This window comes from Lepidochelys olivacea, assembly GCF_965140295.1.
Source record: "Lepidochelys olivacea isolate rLepOli2 genome assembly, chromosome: 4".
NCBI classification, from domain to species: Eukaryota; Metazoa; Chordata; order Testudines; family Cheloniidae; genus Lepidochelys; species Lepidochelys olivacea.
The window spans coordinates 106800701-106815824 of record NC_140414.1 but is presented as its reverse complement, the minus strand read 5'-3'; positions in this window follow the sequence as shown (position 1 = coordinate 106815824).

The window sequence follows — 15124 nt, the reverse complement described above, 5'->3', positions numbered from 1 at the left end:
TAAGGAGAGTGATCACTTTAGATAAGCTATTACCAGCAGGAGAGTGGGGTTGGGGGAGAGAAAACCTTTTGTAGTAGTAAACACCCATTTTTTCATGCTTTGTGTGTATAAAAAGATCTTCTATACTTTCCACAGTATGCATCTGATGAAGTGAGCTATAGCTCACGAAAGCTTATGCTCAAATAAATTGGTTAGTCTCTAAGGTGCCACAAGTACTCCTTTTCTTTTTGCGAATAGAGACTAACACTGCTGTTACTCTGAAATCCATAGTGGTAGCCAGCCAAGGCTTCCTTCAATTGTTCAGACAAGTTCCCGTGACTCTTTCTGGTTTAAATAGAGCTTCCCAGCCAATCAGTGGTGCTGGATGTTTCCCCCAGTCAGGTACTTCGTTGGTCGGGTCCTTTGCAAGCTAGCACTTCACTTGCTCTCTTCCTAAGTCATTCAAGTGAGCTGCTGAGTCCAGAGGCACTGACTTTTGTTTTTGTCAGTGGGTGCTTTTGAAGAGGTGTGTGCGTTGGGGGGGGCACTCTGCCAGTTTTGGGAGGAGCCTATTTTCAGCATATTTATACACTTCTTTCATATTCTAGTTATTGAATGTGTCTATCATTAGTATCTACTATTTTAATAATGATTCCATTGTTATGAACTACATAATTACATTACCATGAATTACAGTATATTAAAATCATTGCAATCACCAATAAATTGTCTTCACTAATGCCCATTTTAAAGACATTATGTCTCACTGTAGCTTTCTGGATGAAACTATCAGCAATCTTATTTACATCTAGGTTCCCTGGTATTGTTTTGATGCACATTAAGGACAGCTACATTATTCAGTTGTGTCTGTCCCATTGATACTAGAGATAATTTTTAAAAGTCTTCTGAAGCTGGAGAATGAGTTCAGGATGATACAGGCACAGTAAGAAGGATTCTTATGAATTTGCAGTACTCTGGAAACATAAGTGCTACCACAGTACTGAAAATGACTCCAGGGTATTTTTCTTAATGGGTAACAGCTAATTTAGGCACCATCATTTTGTATGTATAGTTGGGATTATATTTTGCTATGTGTACTACTTTGCATTTAACACTGAATTTCATCAGCCATTTTATTGCCAAGTCACTCAGTTTTATGGGGTCCCTTTGTAACTCTTTGCAGTGTGTTTTGGACTTAACTATCTTGAGTAATTTTGTATCATCTGCAAACTTTGCCACCTCACTGTTTACCCCTTTTTGCCAGTCATTTATGAATATGTTAAACAGCACTGATCCCAGACAAGTAGAAGCCCCTTGGGGGATACCACTATTTATTTCAGAGTAACAGCCGTGTTAGTCTGTATTCGCAAAAAGAAAAGGAGTACTTGTGGCACCTTAGAGACTAACCAATTTATTAGTCTCTAAGGTGCCACAAGTACTCCTTTTCTTTTCACTATTTATTTCTCTCCATTCTGAAAATGGACCATTTATTCCTACCCTTTGTTTCCTATCTTTTAACTGAAAGAAAAGGAGTACTTGTTTCCACAGTATGCATCCGATGAAGTGAGCTGTAGCTCACGAAAGCTCATGCTCAAATAAACTGGTTAGTCTCTAAGGTGCCACAAGTACTCCTTTTCTTTTTGCGAATACAGACTAACAGGACTGTTACTCTGAAACCTATCTTTTAACTGGAGTACCTGGGAATTCTTTCAGGATCATCTAATGATCCTTAATTTAATTTAATGAGAAGCCTTTTGTTATCTTAATCACCCTGCCTCTGTTTATATACAAATTCCCTGCCCCAAGGGCAGAAGTTGTTAGCAGCACAGAATTCATCACATTCCACATTCAAACTCTGATTCCTGGGTGCTGAGCACCCACTATTTCTTTTCTGTGGGTGCTTGAACCCCCAAGCACCCACTGAGTCAGTGCCTATGGCTGGCCATGGCTTGAGCACTGCCTGTGGGATTCATGGGCCTGAGTTTGAGGCATGTGATCCCTCACACCATACAGATAATCATTCCATATCCCAAACTCGTAAAATTTACTTAAAAATTCATTATGGACACAAAAGTTTCACAGTCACAGGGCTCTTTGCAACTCTGTCCCCTTCCTGGTTTCTGAGTGCATCACATCAGGCCTTCAGATTAATACTCCCTGCACAGATCTGTAATTTGCTCCATGTTCCTCTGATCTTCATAGAGGAATTATTTTCTCCCCCAATACCTCCTCTCTTCCTTTGTCATTCTGGGGTTAGGGACAGTACTTAAAAATAAGTTCTATAAATGGATTAAATGCTGTTCATGTTATGTGACCAAATTACAATGTGAGTAATTCCAAAAATATCCACTCCAGTAGTTTTGGTTGGATAAAGCAATCCATTTGTCTCCTGGAATGGTTTCACAGTGTTGTTGGTGTGCTGGTTCATAGCTGCTTTAGGTAGTTAAGTTATCCCATCACAGAGAAAATTCTGACTTTGGCTACACATGTGCAACATGAATTGACTTCCGTGGTCATTATGTACCAAGGTGCCACAAGTACTCCTTTTCTTTTTGAGGATACAGACTAACACGGCTGCTACTCTAAAGCTCTTTAGGATCCTTACAGAAGAAATGTGCTTGTTGCCACTTGGCCTGAGCAATTTGCCAATATTCCAAGCCTTGCCAGGTTGCTTTTGCTAGGAGAAGAAATTGATATCAGTCAGGTATTTCTTTGGTGAAATCTTGCTTATTTACAAAGAAAGTTCACAAAGTCTGGTTTCCCTGAACACCTCAGAAACAACCAAGAGGAGGCAGTTTCCTTGTCCAAAAATTGAAGCTTGCTTTCCAGCCAGTCCAGTGTCCCAAAGAACTCTGCCTCTTCTCCTCTCAGGACCATGCTACCATCTCTTCTCTGGCTTTCTAGCTGATTTTTCTTCTTGGCTTTTTCTGGTGGCTTTCTTCTTCTGATCTGTCAGTCACTGTCTGAGCCCCTGTGTTTTCATTCAGGCCCGGGAAAAGCCCTTTTATTCTCCTTGAGTTACTTCTTGCTGAGATCATCTCCTGCAGTCCAATGCCTTGACTGGTGGCTTTTGCTGATTCAGCTATATTACTCCTTAAAGGAACTTAAATTTCTTCTTCTATTGAGTCTGAATAAAAGGCGGTCAGCACATCCATCAGCCTCAACAAGGTTTGTGATTGTCCACAGATCAGAAACACCACTGGCTCGCAGCCATTAGCCCTTCCACCATAACACATTGTATGCTGGTTTCAGAGTAACAGCCATGTTAGTCTGTATTCGCAAAAAGAAAAGGAGTACTTGTGGCACCTTAGAGACTAACCAATTTATTTGAGCATGAGCTTTCGTGAGCTACAGCTCACTTCATCGGATGCATACCGTGGAAACTGAAGAAGACATTATATACACACGATGAAGTGAGCTGTAGCTCACGAAAGCTCATGCTCAAATAAATTGGTTAGTCTCTAAGGTGCCACAAGTACTCCTTTTCTTTTTGCGAATACAGACTAACACGGCTGTTACTCTGAAACCTATATACACACAGAGACCATGAAACAATACCGCCTCCCACCCCACTGTCCTGCTGGTAATAGCTTATCTAAAGTCATCATCAAGTTGGGCCATTTCCAGCACAAATCCAGGTTTTCTCACCCTCCGCCCCCCCCCCCCACACAAACTCACTCTCCTGCTGGTAATAGCCCATCCAAAGTGACCACTCTCTTCACAATGTGCATGATAATCAAGGTGGGCCATTTCCAGCACAAATCCAGGCTTTCTCACCCCTCCCCGGAACACACACACACACACACAAACTCACTCTCCTGCTGGTAATAGCTCATCCAAAGTGACCACTCTCCCTACAATGTGCATGGTAATCAAGGTGGGCCATTTCCAGCAGAAATCCAGGCTCTCTCACCACCCCCCCATCCCAGGAACACACACACACACACACAAACTCACTTGTATGCTCTAATTTAACAAAATATTTAAACAAATGCTTCATGATAAGCTCAAAAAATATCATTTGGTAATGAGACTGCTCACATGCTTTAAGTTAAGCATGTGCTTAAATGTTTTCCTGCACCAGGGCCTATAAATGTATTAATAGTGTTACTACAGCACACACTAAAGTTTATTACATAAAATGAAAACAGTATAAATTGGCCCTTTGAGTGGTGCATGAAGAAGTCAAGACCATGTTGTAAGTCTTTTGAAAGAACTGAAGGATAAGCCTTAGAGCAGTGATCCCCAAATTCTGGGGAAATGCAAAGGAACATTCGGGGTCTGGGTCAGCCCCCACAGGGACAGAGAGGCAGCACCACCCCGCTCCGCTCTGCCCTCAGCCCAGCTCTGGCCCCAGCCACAGTTCCACTTTGCACCCTACTCCGTCCCCAGCCCAGCTCTGCTTTCAGCCCAAGCTCCTTTGCTGAACCAGCTGTGCAGTAATGAAGGGCGGGAGCACAGACAGATTCCATTACTGGCAAGGGGGGAAAGACAGGCAAAGTTTGGGCACTACTGCCTTAGAAATTGAATGACTTGCATATTGAAACCATGTCAAAGTTATATATAGCAGAAGACTGCAGTATAAATCTCACATATTTGTCATATATTCTCATTGTTTGTCTCATATCAGGGAATCTCTTGAAACACATTCTCACCCAGATACTGTCAACCTGCTCTGAGTCAAAAAGACTACAAATGGATAAAATATGACGTGTAAGAATTCTGTGCCATAGATGGGAAACAGGCTTAACTATACATTTCTCAATTCACATAAGTAGATTAATTTTTGATCACCAAAATTAGGAAAGCTAAGGATTTAAGAGATTGTGTATGTGTGTACATATATATTTTACACATATACACACACATATATATATACTTATAAAAGCTTCATATTCAATATTCCCAGATATTAACTCTAAAAAGTATTACTTGCTATTTTGAGCATCATCTTTGCATGATATAAGTGGAATAATTATCTGATTTAAAAGAAAAAAAATGATACAGTATATCATAAACATAATGTATTACCGACTCTTAAGACCAACAGTGCTCTGTTTTTGCTATGGATGACACTGTTTCTATGACTCCCACTTACTTTCTGCACTGTTCAAAACCACATCCATGCACAACCCAAATAGCACTCTTCCTCCTCCTTCTCCCTGAAGTATATATTTTAGTCTTTAGGTTTCTGCTGATTAAACTAAACAAAAAAGAATAATCATGATATAGGTATGAACTCCTTTTGTGATGATGAAATGTTAAATTTTATAATATTTGATGAATTTGGGGAGGGAAAGTTGATTTTTGCAAGCAAACCACATACATTTTTTTCTAACATCTAAGTTACTACATATTTAATTGACATAGCAAAGTAAAAATGAATGTGACATACAAATAAACTGGTATTATTTACTGCTGCTTTAAGTAGGTGCTGCATTCTTTTTTTTCCTCCTCTTTAAAGGAAAAAAATATGAGCCTGACATTTCAATCAGTTACAAAAGGTTTGAGTTTCTTATTTCTCTTTCCTCAGTTTCTATGGGCAACATCAATACTCCTACTGTCACTTGAAATACCAAGGCAGCCATCTGCTCTACCAGTCCTCACAAACTTAGTATCCATTTTTTTTTTTTACTTACCAACAAAACAACAGGGAGAAAAAATTGGTCTCCATCTCTATAATACGTTGATAAGCAAAATTCACCAGAACAACAAGATTACGGGTCACCCAGTGTCATATAAGAGCCATATGGGAAAACATATTACCAGGAAATTGTTTGGTTCAAACGTTTTTATGACTGAAACAATACATTAGTTTCCTTTCTTCGTTTACTGGTTTTTTGAACTTTTTTGGAGTTGAAAATGATCCTGAAAATTCTTCTCAGTCATATACCTGCTTAAACCTACAAAGTAAAAATAAAAATGCAATACTAATGATTTAAAAGATATCGTAATGTATCCTCACATTTGAGCACCAAATCTCCTCTCAGGTGCATGGAGTTTGGAGGTTTGGAGAAATGCTTCTGAAAATCTGTCATTTAGAAATTGTGTACATAATATGATAATCACATACATTCTCAGTCACACTTCAACAGTATTTAGCCTTACAAGCAGTCCTAATTAGTCGTGGGCTGCTGTTTGCATAAGACAGGAGTAATTAGAATCATCATGAGACTTTACGTTTGGTAAACCATCTTAAATCTCTCCAACTTTTATAACATTGTCATTGCTTATCATGTACTATGGTTTATCCAAGGACCTAGGTGTGGAATAAGGCATGTGATATATCTTTTCATGGCCTGATTGTGCTGTCCTTAAAGCCAATGGAAAATGAGACGAACCTCAAACCTCTCCTACAGTAGTGTGTATATGATTCTGATGTAATACTTCCCTTAAGGTGAAGATCTACCACATACAGACTGATCATAGTACTTATACAAGTACATAGACAGAGCATCCCCACGTACACCAGTGTCTAAATCAATAGACCATCTCCATGTAATTGCTATAAAGAGATGTTACTATCATCAGACAATCTTAAATTGTAAGTTTTAGGATATCAAGTATGATAAATTCTAGCCCTGTCAACCTAACAAGCCAGAATCTATGATTAACGTAGTCTTGCCTAATGATTCCTGAAGTTAAAGTTCTTCAATGAGATATTGCAGGCTTTCCAAATCAATGTGCCTTCCTGGATGGTTGTCAGCAGTGATCAATATGCAAAGAGAAAGCAATATCAGTGTTTACAACTTTCAAAACACACACAATGGATTCCGCACAATCCATTTCATTTTCCAAAGAGGTTTCAGAACCTGCATCCTCCAGTTTAGCTTGAATTCAGCTCTGCCCTGGATCTATTTTTAAGTGTCTGCGATTTTTCTGGAGTTTAGCTTACTACATCAATTTAGTGGAACAAATGTTCTCTCTGTTTCCCTGAGAGATTTCTCTATTTCAAAGCAATTTGTCCCCCAACTTATTTTGAACTCTCATATATTCCTCCACTATGTTGTGCCTGATTTGCATTTCACTTCTGTGAAGCAGTTTGTTTCTTCTTGTAGGAATTTTTTTTCTTTAAGCTCTGTGTACAGCTTCGCTCTCTTGCTGGGTATTTTAAAATTTTCCTTCTACTCAAAAATAGGGAGTCTTAGTTTCCAGTTGATCAGCCTTGTTTTATTGTCTCACAAGTTTGAGATTTTGTTTTTCTTCAAGCTGTGTACTACTGGCTTCCTGCTAAGTTAGTGTCTTCTTATCTCAGTTCTATCTTGCTGAACTGCCTTTATTTGCTTGAGAAAATTTCAAAGCATTCTGCTTCTGACTTTTAGGCTACTTGAGCAGTCTATATTTGATTGTTATTGGTTGTCTGTGCTCCTAAGGAGGTATTGGTAAGTACATTGGTTAACTGTAAAATATAGAAAAATGGGACACAGACAAAAACTCCAATGTAAAGCAATTCTAAAGCCTAGGTTTTGCAAAAGCAGTTATTGTACCTCAGTTAAAAAACAAGAATGGAAAAAAAAAGATTTGTGTTATTCCCCAAATATCTCAAAAGGGTTCTTCTGACAAATTCATCAACCAGAGGATCCTTGCGATTGCTTCCTGTGGGCTTCTGGATCCCTCTGTTATTTGCCTGTTTTTAACTTCCTGGCTTTCTAAATGGAATCCAAACCGGACAAGTGTCATCCATCTTGCGTGTCACTCACACATTCCTGTTATGCCAGGATGCAGGTATAAGCTGTCACTGCAACTCACAACCACCAGAAGCCACTGTCATGACTGGTGTTCAGGCAGCCAAGCAACCTCAGTATTGCTGTTGCCCTTGCTGGATCTAAGCAAAGAGAGAGCAATCAGGAGGAGCAGGCGTGCAGTGTTGGTGATGGGAACAAAAAATAAGGGGGGGCACATAGCCTCCCTCCCTCAGCAAGCAGCTAATCCCCTCATCCCCCACAAACAGTCCCATCACATAAGTGCCCCACCTCTGTCCTCAGCTACTCTACCCATCTTACTTCAGCCACTCACAAAGTCCGCCAGCTATCCCTCCAGCTATCCCCATTTTCCCTGAAGCTCCTCAAGTTCCAACAAATCCTCTCCCCCAGCCACTCCCATGTTCCCCTAGACAATTGCCCATAAATCTAGCAATACCTAGCTTCTCCTTTCCAGCAACCTTGTTAGACATCCCCATGAACCTATCTTCCTCTAGGTACCACACAACTCTAGCTTCTGTTACTTATCACCTGCCTCACACACACCCCCACCCAACAGTCCTCAGCTATCCTATCTTCCACCCAGACATCCTTCAAAGACAACTTTCTTTACCTACTGCCTAACTTCCACGAGCCACCTCCACGTACCCAACCACTCCAGTAGCCACCACCATCTTCTGCCAAGACACCCCAGCTGCCCACACTCCTCCCTAAATGTTCTTAACCCAGCTTCTACCTACTCCCCAGACAATCTTCCGCATCCACCCTCCAGCTACAGAGTACATTGGGCAGTGTCCTTTTTCCTTAGGTTCTTAAGTCCAGCAATCAAAAGTTCCTTTAGCGTGCCCCCTCGCCCCATTCTCCCTCCACCGTACCCCACTCACAGTTGTCCTTGCTCAGTGAAGATCCAGAGTTCCAAGGTGCATCTGCAGGAGCTCACATCCCATCCTGGCGGAGGGAGGGCACCTTGCTCGCTCTGCTGTCCAGGCACTCGCTGTTCCACTGGCTGCTCCACTCTTCACTCTCTAGCATGTTCTGAGTTCCCACCACTTAACACAGCTCTCAGTGATTTCAGCTGTTAGTGGGGTGCAGTATTGGTGCAGACTGGGCAGCCTATTGCATCAGGGACACTGTCCTAAAGCAGGCCTAATGCTTAGGCGTGGTTAACAGTGATTTCAGCTCTAATGGTGTGCAATGAGACTCTCAGTTGAGTCTTAATCAGCTCTTTTATTAAACAGTAGAGAGAGGAAGGGTCAAATAGGATCTGGAATCCCGAGGCATGGCCCATACCACCAGGTACAAGTACTGGTCCCGACCCTTTCTCATTTCATCTGGACTTTGGCACCCATGACCCCTGGCTAGCAATCCACTGGTTGAGCTCACACTCCCACTTGCCATAACTTGTGAACAAGACCCCCTGTGATAAATGAAGGTTTGGGGGGGTGGGGGTGGAGGGAACTCCCTTTTATGGCACCCAACCAGCCAGTAGCTATAAAATCCCTCTTAGTAGCTGTTCTCTAATTGCTCTACCTGTAAAGGGTTAAAAAGTCTCACTGCTATGCATAGGTAAAAGGAAGTGAGTGGGCATTTAGCAAATGGGAAGGCTAGAACTTTTTAAAATTGAAACAAGACTTCCCTTTTGTCTGTCTATTGCTGTTCTCAGGGAGAGGTAGACAGGGAGCAGTTATGCTGTGACAACCTTGGGCCAGGTATGAAAAATCATCAGTATCATACCTAGAAACTACTCATCTAAAACCCCAGATATGTAAGAAGATCAGGAAATGTCTAGGAAGACGCAATTGGATTTATCCCTTTTATTTCTTTATGGCTTGCGAATTCCTCTGTGCTAACGCCAGGTGCTTTTGTTTTGCTTGTAACCTTTAAGAGAGCTTTCTTGATGCTTAATCCTTGTAGGGTTTTTTTTAATCTAGCAAAAGCCTAAATTCCCAGCTGTATTTTCTTCTTTTTTTTAATGAATAAAATTTTCCTTTTTAAAAATAGAATTGGAGTTTTGTGTCTTAAGAGGTTTGTGCACATGTTGTTTAAGTAGCTGGTGGCAACAGCGGATTTCCTTTTTTTTTTCTTTCCTGGAGGGGGGGTGAAAGAGCTTGAGGGTACGCCACAGGAAGGAATTCCCAAGTGCACCTTCCTGGGTTCTCAAAGGGGTTTTGCCCTTGGGTGGTAGCAGCATCTACCAATCCAAGGTCAGAAAAAAGCTGTAACCCTGGGAGTTTAATGCAAGCCTGGAGTGGCAAGTATTATTTTTTAGAGTCCTTGTGGGCCCCCACCTTCTGCACTCAAAGTGCCAGAGTGGGGAATCAGCCTTGACACCCCTAGACACTTGAATTCATCCACTAAGGGAGCTTCTCCCCCGTCACCTGGAGCGATTAGTCCACTTTCTTCTGGGAGAGGACATTGACCTCTGATTTGGAGGTGCTGATTCTCATCTCAGCTGTTTCACACTCAGCAGCAAAGTGTTTGAGTGCATGTCAGAGATCACAATAAGAAGCAAGAAGGACAATATCTGCAAACAACAGAGATGTCACCCCTGAGTCCCCATACCAGATTCATTCCACAGTTCAACTGTGCCTCGATATCCTGTCCATGAAAATCACGAACAGGAGTGGGGACAAAACACACCCTTGGCAGAATCCAATGCCCACTTTGAACGAACCTGACTTAATGGCAAGAATATGAATGCAACTCTCACTCCAAGAATAGAGAGACCGGATAACATACAAAAACGGCACCAGCACCTCACACTCTCTCAGCACTTCCCACAAGACATCTTGAGGAACAAGGTCATATGTCTTCTCCATGTCTACAGAATAAAGGAAGACTGGATTAACAAACTCGCATAACCCCTTGAGTATCTGCAAGAGAGCAAAGAGCTGGTCCATTGTTCCATGGCCAGGACAGAATCCATATTGTTCCTCCTAAATCTGAGGTTCAACTAACAGGCATAACCTCTTCTCCAGCACCCTGGCATAGGCTTTGTCAGAGAGGCTAAGGAGTGTGATCCTGCTATAGTTGGAACACACCCTCTGGTTTTAAAAGATTGGTATCACCACCCCAGTTTGCCAGTCCAGAGGTACTTCATCCGTCTTCCACACAACATTGAAGAGGCATGTTAACCACGGCACCCCAACAGTCCAGTGCTTTCAACATCTCTGGGCGAATCTCATTCACCCCTGATACCTTACCACTATGAAGGCACTTCATTGCCATATTGACCTCAGCATCAGAAATAGATCCGATCTCACCAGAGGTTTCCGGTGCTGCCTCCTGGAAAGGGGGCAGGTCTATCAGATTGAGGATATCTCCAAAGTGCTCCTTCCACCTCTCAACAATCTCCTCAGTCAAGGTCAGCATTTCACCACCTTTACTGAGTACCGCCTGGGCAATGTCCCGCCGACCCTTCCTAAGGTGATGAATGGTTTGCCAGAACATCTTTGAGGCCATCTGGTAGTCATTCTCCATGGTCTCTCCAAATTCCTCCCAAGCCTGGGCTTTTGCTTCAATGACCGCCACAGCTGAAGCCTTCTTAGCCAGCCTGTACCTCTCATCCATATCAGAAATCCGGTTCGCAAGCATTGCTTGGAAGGGCTTCTTTGACTTGACATCTTCCCTCACCACTGGAGTCCACCAGCAGGTCCTAGGGTTGCCACTCTGACAGGCACCAACCACCTTCAGGCCATAGCTTTTCCTGGCTGCCTCAACGATTGAGGCCCTGAACAAAGTCCACTTGGACTCAATCTCCAAAACCTCACCTGTAATGCAGGAGAAGTTCTTCTAGAAGTGGGAATTCAAGTCTTTGCACACAAGGTCCTCCACTGGACATTCCCAAGCAACTCGCACTGATCGTTTGGGCCTCCCACATCTATCCAGCCAGTGCCCCATGTGTCAGATCCAACTCACCACCAAGTGGTGATCGATTGCCTGCTCTGTCCCTCTCTTCACCTGAGTGTCCAGAACATACGGCCTTAGGTCCAACGAGACAACTATGAAGTCAATCATTGATCTTCAACCCCAGATGCTCTGGTACCAAGTACATTTATGAGCAACCTTATATTTGAACATGATATTCATTATGGACAATCCATGACTAGCACAGAAGTTCAATAACAACTCACCTCTCGGGTCCAGACCAGGGAGGTCACTCCCCTCCAGGTATCTCCATCATTACCTACATAAGCGTTGAAGTCCTGCAGTAGAACTACAGGGTCAGCTGGTGGCACTCTACTGAGCACTGATCCCACCATCTCCTGAAAGGCCGAGTACTCTGAACTGCTGTTAGGTGCATAATCAGGGTTTTCCTCTCTGATACCCAGAATTTCATTGAGGCAACCCGCTTGTCAACCAGGACAAACTCCAACTGCGCAGCACCCAGCCAGGGACTTGTGAGTATTCCCACACCCACCCGGGGCCTCTCACATGGGGCCACTCCTGAGTAGAGACGAGACCACCCTCGATTGAGAATGTGACCCTACCACACTTGCTAAAGAGTTGTACAGCTAATTTGTTCAAAAAAACAAAATAGGACCCTAGAGAAAAAGTCGGGCAAATAGTTTTCCAGTTAACCTGTAACTTTGCTACCTTTATTCATCTCTTTATCTGACTGCTGCACACTGCAGTCATTTTCTAGTAGTAAAAACAAAAAAAAACCCTCTCTTTGTTATATGTGCTACACAAGTACAAAATAAATTCAATTAGTGGTAAGTTAAGATGTTAAGGTAGTGACAGAGTTATAGATTTGGGTGTTCTTTTGCTGATAGTTCTAGAGATATTCTATACATTTATTTATTCAATTTGATAGGTAATCTCAAGTGACAAGGCTTCTGCTTTTGTGCTTTGTCAATGCTTGATTGAACTTAAAGCTTCAAGACATTCAGTGAAACATGGAAAACTAGCTTTGACACAGCACTGGATCAGAAGCCTTGATGCTTGACAGCCAACCAACAGATTTGTTTCAAGAATTCACTATATCATCATCAATGGCCATCTTTTAGGTTTAAGTTTCTTGGCATTAAAAGGGCATGTCTTCACTAGCAATGCTAAAGTTTTTCACACCCCTGAGCGAGAAAGTTGCAGCGCTGTAGAGTGCCAGTGTAGACATGCCCTTAGTGTAACGTTTAGAGCAGTTTTATCCTTGCCAGTTTTGGGCCTGGGTGCAAAGCATAATTCATCGTGATGAGTGCTTACTTATTGATTTCACTGGGAGTAGTTAAGTAAGTGAGTAAGGTCCAGATCCCCACAGGTATTTAAGTCCCACATTTAGGCACTACTGTGATCCACAAGACCACCTCTCATCTCTGCCTCTTAGGCACCTAAGCTCACTTGTTTACCTACATTTTCACTGTACAAGTCCCCTAGACACCTACGTTTCTGCCTCTGGCATGCACACTGCTATCTCAGGTTGGTGTACGAACACCTCTCTCACATCTAATCCCCAGTATGATCCTCAAACCAGGTGAAAAGAGGGGTTGTCCCATGCCTTACCTATCTCACCTGTGGGATCAGATCTTGTAGGCATGCTCAGAGCACACCTAACTCCACATAAATTAGCCAGGGGAAGGAGGCAGCCTCCCTTACAACCTTTAGCTCAGTGATTAAGATATTCACCTGGGATTTGGGGGGACACTGGTTCCATTCCCCCACCTGTTGAAGAAGAGGAATTTGAACATGTGTTCTTAATTAATATTTAATACAAAGTGGAATGGCTTTGACAAGAGAGATTAAGAGATGCTGTCTCCCCACATGCATCAGAATACCCCAAAGTCCACTGGTTAGAACACTCACCTGAAAGATTGCAACCCTTGTTCAAATCCCTTCTCCTCCTTAAGTAGAGGGGACAAATGAACCAGGATCTCTCAGCTGAGTACCCTCACCAGTGAGCTTAAGGTCATAAGACAGTCATTTTACCCACGGACACACCTGTTTTATGTGGAGTGAGGCAGGCATCGAAACTATCCATTTATTTCAGAATGGCTTAGGCACTTGACTTCAGGAGAGGAACTCCCAGCTGTGGATCACAAAGAGATAGATGCCTCCCTACAGCCCAGATTTTGGTGCCTAATTCTAACCGGGGCAGGGCTTAGGTCACCCCCCTCTCCTCAGCATCTCCCATTGGCTAGCTTAGGTGGTTCCGTGTCTAACATGATGACTTGTAGATCCCATTCTTAGGCCCTGTGTCTCCACAGGTGCTGTAGAGAGAGTCTACACACCTAACCCAGGGTTTGTGGATTACCATGATTTTCAAGGTGCCTAAAAGTTAGATGTTGCAAGGCTCAGCATTGCAATGCCTAAGTCCTCTTGTGGATACAGGCCTATGTGGTCAGCAAGGTTAATAAAGGCCTTTCAGATTTTCTTAAGTATAAAAGAAGGCTCTTAAATTTATCCACAGAGCACAGTTTTGGCTTTAACCTTACCATTTATTTAAACCAGATTTACACATGCAAAAATCCATACCTTAGTGAGAATGCTCATAGCTAACCTAATAAGATAAAAAGGAGCAAGTATCAAACATTCCAAGCACCTTGTTTCCTTTGTTTAACTAAACAGCTTCATGTTAGAGTTTTGAAGAGTAGCTCCAAAGGGATAAAATATCTGTATGATTGAAATTACTCTGAAATCACTCGTTGAACTATAACAAACACTCCAAAGATAGCACAAGAAACCATTTCTGCCAACATAGAAGTGTTTCTGTAGAACACTCAGAGATGGAACGGACCACCCTAATCCAAATATGAACACACAAACTGTACATGAATTTCCCAGATGAACTATTACAGCTAATTGTAAGCATTGTCTCTAGATCACCACAAAATGAAAAGCTAACATCCCCTTAGCAATCATAACCCGTTATAATTTATTGAACTCCAGATACCTTATGTCTGGAGGTTTATAAAGTGACATCTGGGATGCGTTGTATGGAAGTGCGAGCAAAGCAGACAGTTTTGGGCAGAATTCCATTAAACAAAAATTTTGTCTTTCAGACAGTTCTAATTACTGCTAACTTAGCACATTCCAAGTATGGAAGTAAACAGAGAAGAGCAAGGGGAATTCATGCATAATAGTAATGGGGACTGGATCAAATCTCATTTAATTTTGAACAAGTAGGTTATAGAGGAGTTGATCACGGTTCTGAAGTTATGCAGCCAGTCAGGTTAAAGGTAGAGTGGAGATAAAAGAATGAAGAAAGCATATTATAGATGTGTGGATTTAATCATTAAAAAAATAAAAAACATATTTATACTTTGCTTCCTTTAGTCTCCTAGCAGAGCACTGAACGGACATTTAATATATACTGAAAACAATATAAAACAATAAAATGCCAAACTTTGTGGTGTCATGTAGAAAATGGGGAAGAATTTAACGGATGATTAGCTTTACACACTAATTTAAAAGAAAATATCTTGTGTCACTAACCTCCGTAAGTCAATGTC